Source organism: Papaver somniferum, unplaced genomic scaffold (genome assembly GCF_003573695.1).
Source record: "Papaver somniferum cultivar HN1 unplaced genomic scaffold, ASM357369v1 unplaced-scaffold_117, whole genome shotgun sequence".
Taxonomy (NCBI): Eukaryota; Viridiplantae; Streptophyta; class Magnoliopsida; order Ranunculales; family Papaveraceae; genus Papaver; species Papaver somniferum.
The window spans coordinates 10,068,648-10,083,001 of record NW_020620714.1 but is presented as its reverse complement, the minus strand read 5'-3'; positions in this window follow the sequence as shown (position 1 = coordinate 10,083,001).

Below are 14,354 nucleotides of genomic sequence, written 5' to 3'. Positions count from 1 at the left end.
TCCGTTGTTGATTTAAATTTACTTGGTTAAATTGGGGCCTATAGATTACTTCATCTACCCAATTCACAATGATAAGGGGTGTCTAATATTTATGTAAACTACCAAAATTACCCTCAAAAAAATAGTAATATTACTAAATTATCCCCATCAATCCTTAATAAACCTAACTAACAAAAATCAGTTTTTATTTCTAACATAAAAACTGATTCATCTCCTCCACTCACTCTTTTTTCATTTTTTTGAAACCAAAAATCGTCGATCAAAAACGATTAATCGTTTTCTTTCTTCCATAAAATGTCGAAACCAACAAGAGCTAAGTATGCTACTAACAGGAATCATTCTAGTGCCAACAATCCCGGACTTGTTCAAGCAATTCGAAATAAAACGAAGGAAGTGCAACAACAAGCCGAAGCCGATCGTATCGGGTCGAATCAGGTACTTTTCTATCAACCCAATCCTCTAAACTAGGTTTTAGTAACATGCAATAGGTTAGAAATCGAGAATTTTGAAATCAAAAAATTTCAGTGTTCACAGAATCGGATTACGTTAATCACGAAGTAACCTGATTCTTGTTAGAAACGGATTATGTTCATATACTTATAGCCCGATTGTTCTGCATGTGAAAAGGAATCGGGGAACGTTAGTGTATAAATAGCCCGATTGTTGTAGCCAATCTTCCTGGATCTTATTTTATTGGAATCGGTTTACATATGTCTTTACAAAAACCGATTGTTTAGTTCAGAAACGGACTTTATATGTATATCAAGTAAACCAATTTCCTGAATCGGTTTACATTAGCACTTGCAAAAATCCGATTGTTAATTTTATATGTTTGGAATCGGATTGCATATGTACATCGAGTAAACCGATTATATGCCCTGACTTTAAAAATGCATTTTATTCCATTGCTTTTTGTCGCTTAAATCGGTATTCTACAGGCAAAAAAGTCAAGCCGAAAAGAAATATAAGCGGAAATATGACCATGCTACTCCTAAGCCTTTGTAATGTAGTACAAACCAGGATTGATAGAGGTGAAAGCAAACTGGTTGCTGGGGCTGAGAAAGAGAGTTTAAGTTCCGTCAGAAACTTAATAAAATCTGATTCTAGGATCAAGACTTTAGGGTTTGATAAAGATAATAATCATATTGATAAATGATTGATCAAAGATTGTATCTTCTAAACAAAGAGACTTAGCCTTTATATAGGTTTTGTAGAACCGACTAAAAGAAACTAAAAAGGAATTCAAGCTAAACTAGGAAAGTAACAGACTTGTAAAGAAAGAAAACTAAACAGACGCAATGGATCAACAGTCATTGTTGATACAGACGTAAGGGATCAACAATGATTGTTAATACAGACGCAGATGTCCTACATCAGTCCCCCTTCTCGAAAGAAACTCGTCCTCGAGTTAGCTAATAACAAGATCTTCATTATCTCCATATATTTCGTTAGGCATCGGGCTGACATCATCAAAGAATACGAATTCTTTTCCTCCATGAAAAATATAGATATCATTTTTATCGGCATTCCACGATCGAACACAAAACTCGTAGCTCTAGAGATCATAAACCGAAACATCCAATAAATATGTCTCAAAGAATGATAAGAGTTGTGCTTAAATTTCACACGGTCAAAGACAAAAATCACGTTACGAGAGATGATAATATAAACCATGCAAGTAGCGACGTTCATGAGAACACCAATTGTATCCGCCAATAAATGGATTAGAACCCACCAACCAAGTCTTCTAATGACGCCATGACGTCTAGCATTAATAGTAATATCTAAAAGTATTCCGACCAATGATGCATCAACAAGTGGCGGAAAGAATGAACCATTGGTAATGTAATCTAATGCTCCCCAGTCAATAAACTGATCTTTCATCTTAATTCCCATGTCAGAGTACTGTTCAGTTATGGTTGAGATTACTTGTGCCTCTGTCGAAGTAATTACTCAAGAGGTGGATAACCCCAAAATCCCTCGGACAAAACCAAACATCCTACATAGTCTTGAAAAATACTGTTGTCACTTTGTGAAGTTAAATTAATTGACCAGCAACGATCAACGCTCAGACCGTTCGTCCATTCTTTCGTCTTGTACTTGGAAGGTTCTTTTGGAATGTTTTAAGTCTGGGATCCACGTCAAATATAATTCTTCCTTCTTGCCATTGATAGATTCCACACCGTTAACCAAATAAGCAAGTGTAGCTTTGCTGACTTCTCCCATGACAACAATATGAAAGTTCTGCCGGTGTTGTCTTCTTTGCTCCGTGTAATAGACATGATCCCCCATCAAAAATATCAGTAGGATGTTGGAAAACGATTAATAAAAAATAATTTTTTAAAATTTTAATAAAATTATAATTTATTGTTTTCTTTTGTGAATGAAACTTATTAGCCCTACATTGTGGAGTTTCCAATTTTTAGTAGTTTTAAGAAATTATATAAGCCCTTTTATCCCACATCTGGATTTTTTTCTTCTTAAGTTGTATTTGTCAATTATATAAACAAATTCACTATTTTTGTAAAATCTATGGGTAAGGGGTTGTTCTATATTTAGAGGGACCCTTAAGGGAAAAAACATTTTATACTGTTTTCTCAAGTGTTCGAGATTTTCCTTTATGGTTAGCATCACTCTTGAGTGTAGCCGGGCGCTAATGTCTTAAGGGCAACGTGTTGAACACATGACTCACTCTGTTTTTCCAAAGTTTTGTTTTGTTGCTGGCGCGGAGATATGAGGAGCTCGTTCGTTTCATCAAATCAATCACTTTCACTATAAAGGAACTAAGTATCAATAACTTTTGCTTATTTGATTTTTCCTTGTTTTTGATTATTGCACCCAACATATATACTCCAGTACTTCCTTTTCTCCAACTAAATTACTGGTTATGGTTCGTATGAGCGGCATATTTTTCCAATCATTACTGGACCTCCGCTGTAACGTAAACCTGGAGCTCTTCTCGACCGATGTCTTAACAAATTTACTACTTCCAAGGATTCCATCTAAGTGCAAAATTGTATACCCACAAAATGAGTTCACAAACTCTAGAAATGTTCTCTCGTATTCCACATGACGTTCACTAGCAAGGATCATGATGGATAACAAATTCCATTGTTTACCATTGTCCACTGTACTAGGCGAATCAATACTCCAAAACTGACTACTATGCAAGCTAATAGCATGACAACTCAATAATCCAGACACTAAAGAATAATTTACCCAGGGGTATTGATCTTTTTGTTTAAACTGGACAATATCGGGGGAGTAACATAAACTAACCGACACAATTTCTCTTCCAGTTTCCTTTCCCGGTATCTGTAAGTGATGCACGGCATAAACATCTCCAAAATTCCATTCTTGAATATCCACAACAACAGTTGTCGACAAGCAGATCTGCACTTTGAAGCTTCTATTAAAGATTGAAAAACTCTTCTTTACAGCACCACCGTTAGTTAGAATACACTTCCTGATTTCAATGTTTGTGTCAAGACCAAATATCAATATTTTTATAACGATGCTGGCACCATTCCTATTATGAAGTTCTGAGTAGGCAGCAGTGATACGAAGCTGAGCACCCTTCATGGAAAAAGTTCCAGATAATAAGATGGTAATTCCCTTGAGCTTTGTATGGCATTCACACTGGTATCCAGAATTTATTATCAGTTCACCTCCATACACACTAGCAGTCGCAGTCACTGAATCATAAGTGACAATGTTGGATCGAGAACCTTCGGTAGTCAACTCAGATTGTAAGGACTCGATAAACTCCACCATACCATTTTTGCAAAAGAAAACATCCCATGAATTATACAGTAAAACAGCATCTTTCATACGTGGTCTTTTAAACACTATATATTTCCATAACCTCTTTTTAATACTCATTCATCGAAGTCCAGGACTGTTTAACTTCACCAGTACCTGTCCAAAATGTAAAATAGAGTACTGAATGCATGTCCACCAGGTTTCCACGACCAACCTGGTCATCTTCCACCGGCACATCCGTGTAACTGCAAATTTTAATCGCGACAAAGTATGTTATCCTCCTCGACCCTTTCGTCCAAAGTTGGTATGTACAAAACAACTCCAGGAAAATGTACCATATTCTAATCACGAAGAAGAGTAGAATGTTCGCAGCATGCACAAAGATTGACGAAAAGAATTCGAAGAACTTGAAAAATATCAGGAAGTATTTCTTCATGCTACCACCAGTTCGAACACAATGATTCTCCACAGTACATGGGTCTGTTTGAACAAGAAGTAAATTCATAAGATCATCATAATATACCGGAGTGATGATATTTGACCTTTCACTTGAGAAACAAGCGAAGCTTTGTCTTCCTGACTTGCTTCTTCTTCTTTAGAAAGTGTGTTCTATTCCTGATATAGTTCCGTCAGAAACTTAATAAAATCTGATTTTCGGATCAAGACTTTAGGGTTTGATAAAGATAATAATCATATTGATAATTGATTGATAAAAGATTGTATCTTCTAAACAAAGAGACTTAGCCTTTATATAGGTTTTGTAAAACCGACTAAAAGAAAAGACGGTAAAAATTTGAATGCTTCCCACCGAAACCCAAGGGGCAGGGGAGTAAAGCCAAAGGGATCATCATCAATGACCCACTACCACAATGTACGATATTAAGGGTTCTTCCGGGGAACATAACACAGGAAAGTACTCAGTGAGTCTTGTATTGGCGAGGTGCCGAAATTTACAGAGTGTTCGGGATAGTTGCTACATTTGCCAGTCTGGATAAATTTCATGTAAATATATTGAATGACTCAATGAATATGTTGGTGGAGAGGTTAGCACTCACGGCACTGTTTCCTTACAGAGTGACGTCGGATGCAAGGTTTTACGATTTTAACCCTAAGCTAAAAACCACCATCAACAATGTTGTACGATGACTTTTTCTACGTGATAATGTACAATATGTGTAACTAACGTATACGCATCCAATTTGTGTGTGTAACTTGCGTCTACACATCCAGTTAGCATGTGTAACTTCCGTCTACACATCAAATTAGCATGTGTAACTCGAAATTACACATTCATATAGCTTGTTTCAGCTTTGATTTTTTTTCCTTTTTCTTTTAATTAGCATGTGTATATACTAACCCTAAAATTTGTTTTTAGAGTTCACTTAGAAGTTAAACATATATATTGGCATTGAAACACCTACAAGTATCTTCAATGCATGATATTGAAAGTATCTACCTGATTTTGAATGGCAATGAAAGTATGTACACGATCTTGGAGGTATTGGAAGTATGTATCTCACATGATATTGATGTAGTAGTTAAAAATTAGTGGTTACTTCTTTTGGGTATGATGTGACTTGTATTTTTGTTTTTGTTCCAGTTGCCTCTGTGTGCTATGCATATCTTACTGCAGCTCAGATGCTTCAGTTTCTCAACATTTGAAAAGATGTTTAAAACCTCGTCAAGACATGGTGGGGTAGCATCTGCGACTTGTTTTCATGTGCCTGAACTTCACAAGCTTAACTCAAATGTGAGCTCCGTGTTTTTTTATTGAGAAGTGAGCTGAGGATACTCTTGTAAATCGTTAATTATTTTGAGAGTAGATACCTTTCTTTTGGAAGGATGTACATAAGTTGTGACAATTAGCTTAATGGTACAATCTATTTTGGTTGCAGGGTTAATGGAGTGTTTCAATTCAATTTTTAGCTTTGATATTTTCCTTTCTGTCAGTTTGTTTTCTGTGTTTATGTACCACACATCCAGTTATCATATGTAACTCGAATCTACACATCCAGATAGCATGTGTAACTCGCAGCTACACATCCATTAACCTAACTCAATATTCCGGATTCTTCAGGTCCAAGTATGTTTTTTTTTTCAGTTTATATGTGTAACTCGTAGATACACATCCATATAGCTTGTGTAATATGCAGATACACATCCATATAACATGTGTAACTCGCAAAAAAAAAATCCATATAGCTTGTGTACCTGATTTCAAGTTCTTCCAGGTCTGAGTATGTTTCTTTCTTTCTTTCAGTTTGCTTGTGTAACTATAAGCTACACATCCAATTAGCGTGTGTAATTTGCAACTACACTTACATATAGCATGTGTGACTTCCAGATACACATGCATCTACGTAGTGTAATTAGGAGTTACACTGCATATGACTTGTGTACTTAGAAATCACTAATGCAAATGACTTGATGAATACACACATTGCTCTTTGTTTACAATTATTTTCTCAATTAATCATTTACAATAATTGACTGTTATTGAAATCCATACACACAAATAGTCAACGGATTCATTGATCAAGAAGAAAAAAACATAAAATTACTATATCCGGTGATCGAAAAGTCTGCATAAAAAAAGCAGTAACGATATCTCCATGATTGATTGTCCCTGCTAATCTTATATACAATAGAAACTCTTGCATCATCACTTTCAACACCTTCCTTTTACTCTTCAGAAAGTAGATATTTTAACCTTGCACTCAAAGACATAAAAGAATAAGAAGACCAAACAAAAACAATGTAATTTAGAAGAAGAAGAAGAAGAAGAAAGAAACACAATTAGCATGTGTAACTATAAGCTACACATCCAATTAGCATGTGTAACTTCCATATACACATGCAAATGAATTGTGTAATAAGAAATTTTTGAGTATACTGTGATACGAAATAAAATTGATGCAATTCACGAGGGGGCAGCGTATACAGAGAGTTGGATACAAACCAGGAAGGCTTGTGGACAATAATAAGGTCACATATGTTGATAGTGTGGACAAGAAAACTAGATCTTAATCCAGATGTTCTTAAATGTGACTAAGAGTTACACATGCATTTTTCTCATGTGACTAAGAGTTACAGATGTTCAGAGAATGTTGAGAATTTAAAAAGAATCAAAGTTCTTGGAGTTTAGTTTTTACATCCCATAGTTGTGCTATAATATAAAAAAAACTCATATGCAATACTTCATGTATGATTTTAGGTTCAGGCATGTTATTTTGCTTCTGTAAGCAGCGGTTAAGCATGCTATAATATTTCGCTTCTATAATCAGCAGTTACACATGCTCATAAAAACTCAGAAGTTAGACATGCTATTTAGCTTGTGTATCCAAGAGTTACACATGCTATTTAGCTTCTCGGTTATACATGACATTTAGCAGCGATTATGCATGCTTTTGTAGTCAGCAGTTACACATGGTATTTAACTTATGTAATCAACAATTACTCAACATGCACGGAATAAAGGTTTCTAAACTTTTTTTTTCTTTTTTCTAAAAGCTACAAACAACATTTTTTCAAAAACAACTACTACTCATAAATAGATTGCAGTAAAGACATGAAATACCAAAACATTACCTGACTTGTCATTGGTAATTCCATATGCAAACGATTCCAGAATTAAGACTTGCAAGAATCATGCACCATAAAATGTCCAATGCTCATACATTTCGACTCTACAACGCATCAAATTACACATATATCTTTCCAAAAACCATGAGTATCAAATCAATTATGATTTTTCTCTGAAAAATAACAAATTATTTCTCATCAGCCATTCAATCAACATAATCAACAAAAGAAAAATAAAAGAAATGTCTTAAAAATATATAAATGCTACAACCGCTTACAAATACACATGCTACAGGACATATATGTGTAACTTCAGGTTACACATGCTAAAAATACTATGTGTAACCTCAAGTTACACATCTTATAAAAAACAGCATGTCTAGCTAAATTTGAAGTTGTTCTTCTGAAACAAAATTATTTCTTCATCCTCTTCTCAGTATCAACAACAAATAAACAAGAAAATCACAACAAATCCTCAGATCGGACATGCAAGAAAAAATAAACAACAATAAATCGAAAAAAAATTTGAAAACAAAGTTGAAATCAAACCAAAACAAAATTCGTACCTAGATTTGATGTTTTACTTCTTCTAAAACAATGTTATTTCTTCTTCCTGTTCTTAGTATCAACCAAATCGGGAAAAAAAATCAGTAAGATCCAAATCATAAAAATTGAAATAAAAAATTCAGAAAATAATAGCATTCACATCCATAACTAGATCGAAAAACACCTATAATGATTTCTCTCTTTCAAAACCTGTCTTCTTCCTCTTCTCAGACTCAACAAAATCCAAAAAAAAATTAAAAAAAAATCAATAAAAGATACAAATCAAAATATCGAAGCTCAATACAAACAATGAACACATAAAAGATAAACTGAAACACACCTATTTGTTGTGTTTCAATGCAGCGTCTTCCTCCTTTTCAGATCTGAAAACTAGTGAATCAATTCAACAAATTAGGAAATAACGAATATGTAGTTCTTCCTTTAGTCTTCAATACAGCGAAATCAAATAGGTGTGCATCAGCGAATTAAACAAATATCCGGTATTAAGCTGCAAAGATAATTTGATTTAATTCGTGAAAAATCACCGGAGAGAGAGTAGAGAGAAATCTGATTTGATTTTTGTTTCTGTTCATTATAAAACTTCTATAAATACTGGAGGTTATTTTTGGAATTAAAAGATTTATTAAAAAAAATGATGACCTCAGCAATCCGGGATAATTCAAAATCTGGCCCCAAAATTAAAAGTTTTGGGCCTAGAAATATTAAAAAGTAAAAGTATGGAGTTGATAGTGAATGATCCATTTTGTGGGGCTTCCCTATGTTGAACCCATATAGTAGGGGGGTTATAGAAGTTTTCACGATATGGTAAGGTAATAGCCGATGCGGGTGAATCCGCAGATTTCAAAGTCCAACCACAACCAAATCGCTAAAAGTGCAGATTTAATCTCACCCGTGTCCATCCCATAGATCTTGCGGACTGGGTTTCACCCGTAATTTTACAGAGGATACGGGTGAAATCCGCGGTTCCGGAATTTTTTCTCACCCCTATATGGAATGGGTGAGAAAAACACCCAAATCGGTGGATTTACGCAACCCAATCCACATTTTGGCAGATGATCACACAATGCGTTTCTTGACGAATTTCTTTTAAATGAGAAAGGGAAAAAATTTATCAAGAGATAAATTATCACCAGTGACAACTTACAGGAAAGCAGGTGTTTGAGGGTGAAAACAGTTTCTGCTGATTTCAGTAATTTTGAGTGTGTGGGTGAGAAACGAGTCTAAAACCTAAACAATGTACTGCAAGTGAGTACTTTGATTCGAGAGATCAATCTGTACAAATCCGGCCTAAACCAAGAAATGACCGTTCCAGACTTGCTTCGGTCACAAAGTGAAGGGGAAGGGTTCGTCTAGGGAGGTAACCGAAGAGAGTGTTGAGACCAGAATAGTTGATTCGGGAAGATTAGTTGTTTAACGACTTGTATCAAAAAGTGGAAAGCTAACAGATGGGAAAGCTAACAAGTGATTCCCGAGTGTTGTATTCTCCTGACCAAAACTTGTCTTTGGTGGAAATAGGTGAGGCATATATATACAAGTCGCAACGAAACGTACCCTGGTCTCTTAAGAAGTGGAAACAGTTGAGTAAATGGAAGAAAGCGGTAACGGGTAACGCCTGGAATTGATGTTTCCATAATGAAGGGAACGTTTCAACATTACTCCTTGTATTTACTAACCGCCTCACTCTTATGACACTTTCTTGTAAGGGTCATAGTGTACGCCGTACGCTGTAAACCGCCAGACCAATACCCTGATGAGCATCCCCCAGTTTGTGACATGTTTTGATGTATCAAGTGTTTTCGTGGAAAACGTGTAACATGTTGCTATTATTTGTCAAGTTAAGATTGAGAGGCTTGCCGATTCGGTGGTGACCTTCGAAGGCCGAGATTTTGCATCTTGAGAGGAAGGTTAGCCTTTGATTGTGGTTACCTTCCGTTGGTAGCCAGTGGCGTGGCCACGGTGTTGGCATGGATTGTGCATGCTCTTGGCGTGGCTAATTAGGGTTTGGTGCCGTGACCAAAGAATTAGCATAGCTAAGTGTGTGTCGTGGCCAAAGAGTTGGCAGCGTATCCAAAGGTTGCCACAAGTCGTTTGGTTTAGTGGAGAGCTCGTACGGCTGAGATTTGCATCTCTGAAGGAAGGATAGCCATTGATTGTTGCAACCTTCCGTTTGGCAGCCAGCGGCATGGAGGCATGGCCGGCATGGCTTTGGCGTGGCCAAATTAAGGTTTTGGCACCGTGGCCAAGAATTGACACTGTAACCAAGAGATTGCCACAAGTCGTTTGGTGGCAAGTTTGTACGGCTGAAATCTTCATCTCAGGAGGAAGGATAGCCGTTTATTGTTGCAACCTTCCGTTTGGATGCCATGGGCATGGTTGCATGGATGGCATGACTTTGGCGTGAAGTGGAGCCGCTGGCAGTGTACGGCTTGGAAGGGAGTCGCTTGCGGCTTGGAAGGGAGTCACTTCCGGCTTGGAAGAGAGACGCTGGCAGGGTGCATCTTGGAAGGGAATCCCTTGCGGCTTGGAAGGTAATCGCTTGCGGCTTGGAAGGGAGCTACTGACAGCCTACGGCTTCGTCTAAATTAGGTTTTGACATGCCGAAACCCTTATTAGCGCCCTTTACTAGAATCGCTATAGAGTTCCCGTACGGACCCGTATTTTCACGGTCCGGACCTCCATTTTGATCGGAAAATAATTCTCTATCTCTCCACGCAGGAATATTTAGGTTTGGGCTCGTTTAGCGGGTAAAAACAGCCCGACAGTAAAACTCGGGAAGAATTCAGGAGGGATGGCGGCATGACCAAAGTTAGGTTTTGGTGGCACAAGCCAAAGAATTTGGCGTTGTGGCAAAAATAGTCGTCACAAGTCTTTTAGTTCGGTGGCGAACTCGGACGACTGAGATTTTCATCTCAGGAGGAAGGGTAGCCATTGATTGTGGCTACCTTCCGTTTGGCAGCCAGCGACATGGAGGCGTGGCCGGTACGGCTTTGGCATGTTTTAGGCGCGGCCAAATTAGGGTTTTGGCATAAACCGTGGAATTTGGCATTGGGAAAGAAGTTTCCACGCATTTGGTGGCAACTTCTACGGCTGAGATTTGCATCTCAGAGGGAAGAGTAACCGTTGATTGTTACAACCCTTCGTTTGGCAGCCAGCTGCATGGAGGCATGGTCGGCATGTCTTTGACATGTTTTAGGCGCAGCCAAATTAGGGTTTTGGCATAAACCGTGGCATTTGGCATTGGGACAGAAGTTGCCACGCATTTGGTGGCGAACTTGTACGGCTGAGATTTGCATCTCAAGGGAAGGTAGTCGTTGATTTTTTCAACCCTCTGTTTGGCAGCCAGCGGCATGGAGGCATGGCCGGCATGGCTTTGGCATGTTTTAGGCGCGGCCAAATTAGGGTTTTGGCATAAACCGTGGAATTTTGCATTGGGCCAGAAGTTTCCACGCGTTTGTTGGCGAACATGTACGGCTAAGATTTGCATCTCAGAGGGATGGGTAGCCGTTGATTGTTGCAACCCTCCGTTTTGGAAGCCAGCGGCATGAGGCATGGCCGGCATGGCTTTGGCATGCCGTTGAAACGGCGGTGCGGCTGGCATGGTTGGGCCTTTGGCGCGTGAGGTGTGGCTGGCATGCCGTTGGCACGGTGGTGCGGCTGGCATAGTTGGCATGCCTTTGGCGCGGAGGTGTGGCTGGCATGGTTGGCATGCCGTAGGCATGGTGGTGCAGATTGCATGGTTGGCATGCCTTTGGCGCGGAGGTGTGGCTGGCATGCCGTTGTCACGGTGGTGCGTCTGGCATGCCTTTGGCGCGGTGATGCGGCTGGCATGGTTGGCATGCCTTTGGCGCGGAGATGCGGCTGGCATGGCATGCCATTGGCACGGTGGTGGTGCTGGCATGGTTGGCATGCCTTTGGCACGAAGATGTGGCTGGCATGGCATGCCATTGGCATGCTGGTGCGGTTGGCATGGTTGGCATGCCTTTGGCGCGGAGATGTGGCTGGCATGGCATGCCATTGGTACGGTGGTGCGGCTGGCATGGTTGGCATGCCTTTGGCGCGGAGATGTGTATGGCATGGCATGCCATTGGCACTATGGTGGGGCTGGCATGGTTGGAATACCTTTGGCGCGGAGATGTGGCTGACATGGCATGCCATTGGCACGGTGGTGCGGCTAGAATGGTTCGCATGCCTTTGGCGCGGAGATATGGCTATTAGGGTTTAGCGTGTCGAAACTCTAGTTTAAAATATGTTGCACGCGTGATTGGCACGTTTGGGTAGCATGCGTGACTGGCATGTGCAGAGATGATTCCAGTCAGTACCGAGGGCTCTGCCGTGGAGCATGGCATATAAAAAAGGTACCCCAGTAATTTTACGCAGACATGTTGAATGGTTCAATAAATGTGATAGTGGCGACATTATTACTCAAGTGTGACATCACTGTCTGACTAAGGTTTTACGATTTTAACCCTAAGCTAAAAACCACCATCAACATTAAGCCCCTTCTTAGCTCGGACAGGGGCATTGTTCCGAGGTAAGCATAAGATGGTGACAGAAAAGGACAAAATCAAAATGGCAAGTCATAAAAAAATGGTCAGGAAGATCCGGCTAACCTTTTTCGAGAGGTAAGGAGAATTCGTGATTCTTGTATTGGTGGATTTATGTAGATTCTGCTCGTGGTGCTGCTAGCTAGGCCGCAGAGTGGTAGAGGTGGAAACTTTCTTCGGTCCAGGTGGAAACTGGCTTCAGTCCGCGGAATGTTGGAAACTGGCTTCAGTCCCGTGGAAGGATGACGACTGGCTTTAGTTCCATGGAAGGATGACGACTGGCTTCAGATCCGTGGAAGGATGGGAACTGATTTCAGTACTTCGGCTACCAAACGTTGGTGATGGCGTCTAGCAACTTTGTCTAAATTAGGGTTTGGCATGCTGAAACCCTAATTAGCGCTCCTTACTAAAATCGTTGTATAATTCTCGTACGAACTCGGATTTTGACGGTCCGCCCCTCCATTCTGAACGAAAAATAATTTCCTATCTCCCTCCTCGGGAATATTTAGGTTTTGAGCTCATTTAGGAAGTTAAAACAGTCTGACGGCAAAACTCAAGAAGAATTCAGGAGGGATGTTGCGGGCCCGAGGTGGCATAGTCGCGCCCAGTCATCTATTCCCGTTCATGGAGCAAAAAGGAATCTTTATTCTGTTCAAACTCTATAAATCTATCCGCATGAAAAGAGGTATCGAGCCTCTTCTGTTTTCTATTGCTCGCCTGGATCCGTGCTTTTGCCTGTAGTGTCTCTCCAGTAGATTCCAAAATTTGCCGAACTCCATTGAATTCTTGGGATGGATGGATGAAATATATGCTCGGGAACGATCATGTCAGGGATAATCTTGGGGATTGTGGTTGCGTTGTCGGCCCATCCTTGACTTTAGGTTGTTCAGTGTCTGGACTTTCTGATCGCGATGATGATATGATGTGGATGAAATAGATGTGTTGGGAGATATTATGTTGTCGATGTGCTGTTATCAAGTCTTCAAGGACTTTGTTCCAAGATACATCCTTCGAACGAACCAGCTTCTGAATCTTGGATTATCGCATGGAATGGGATGCGGTGAGCAGTCCCCAATTATATTTCTGTTAGATCCGATGGCATGGCCGAATATGTGAACGTATCTTTGTGGCGTTCTTCTAGAGTCTTTGATGCACATGTACGGCTTCATGTTGAGAAATTCCTGCGACTCGTAAAATTTAGGCAGTGATGATGTTGAAATCAGAAATAACTAGGTTGAGGGGAGTGAAAGCGTCCCATGCTGGTAGTTCCCATGTGTATCCTACTTTCATTGCATCGCCTTGAATCCATGTCCACGGGATTTGATACAAGCTTATTATACTCTTCTGGATGTGACGCTGGGATGCTCAGGATAACACATGGATGAAATACTCTGGATAGAGAAGAGGTAGGAATGAGAGAGTTATGTTGTTTATCGTGGATCCCTATGTTTTTTCAAGAAAATGTTTCAGTCTCGTCTCTGGAGTTATCTCATGGGTCTTTGGTGGTCGTCGGGATGGACTACGATGAGCAGTCCCCAGTCGCATTTTTATTTAGTTTCTGAAGTTGTTTTCCTCTGAGCAGGCTTGGGATCCACCGCGGCCTCGTAAAGTGTTGAAGACGTCATCTAGACAGAGAGGTGATGATATTCTTGCGCTACACCCTTGAAGATTAGATGACCTTGTTGTGGCTATGGCCTTTGGTTGACTGTGTCTTCTGAGCTTTGACAGTGAAGGGATTCCGTGTAGATCCTCAGTCCCCAAGTATAGTTTACATGTTTCCATCTTGTATGGTCAGTGGGTTGACCATGATAAAGACATCACCATCGTGCGTTCATACTGGTGATTTTGTTACTTCTTCCACATGAAACTAAAATATGGAAGAGTACGGGTTACCTTTGT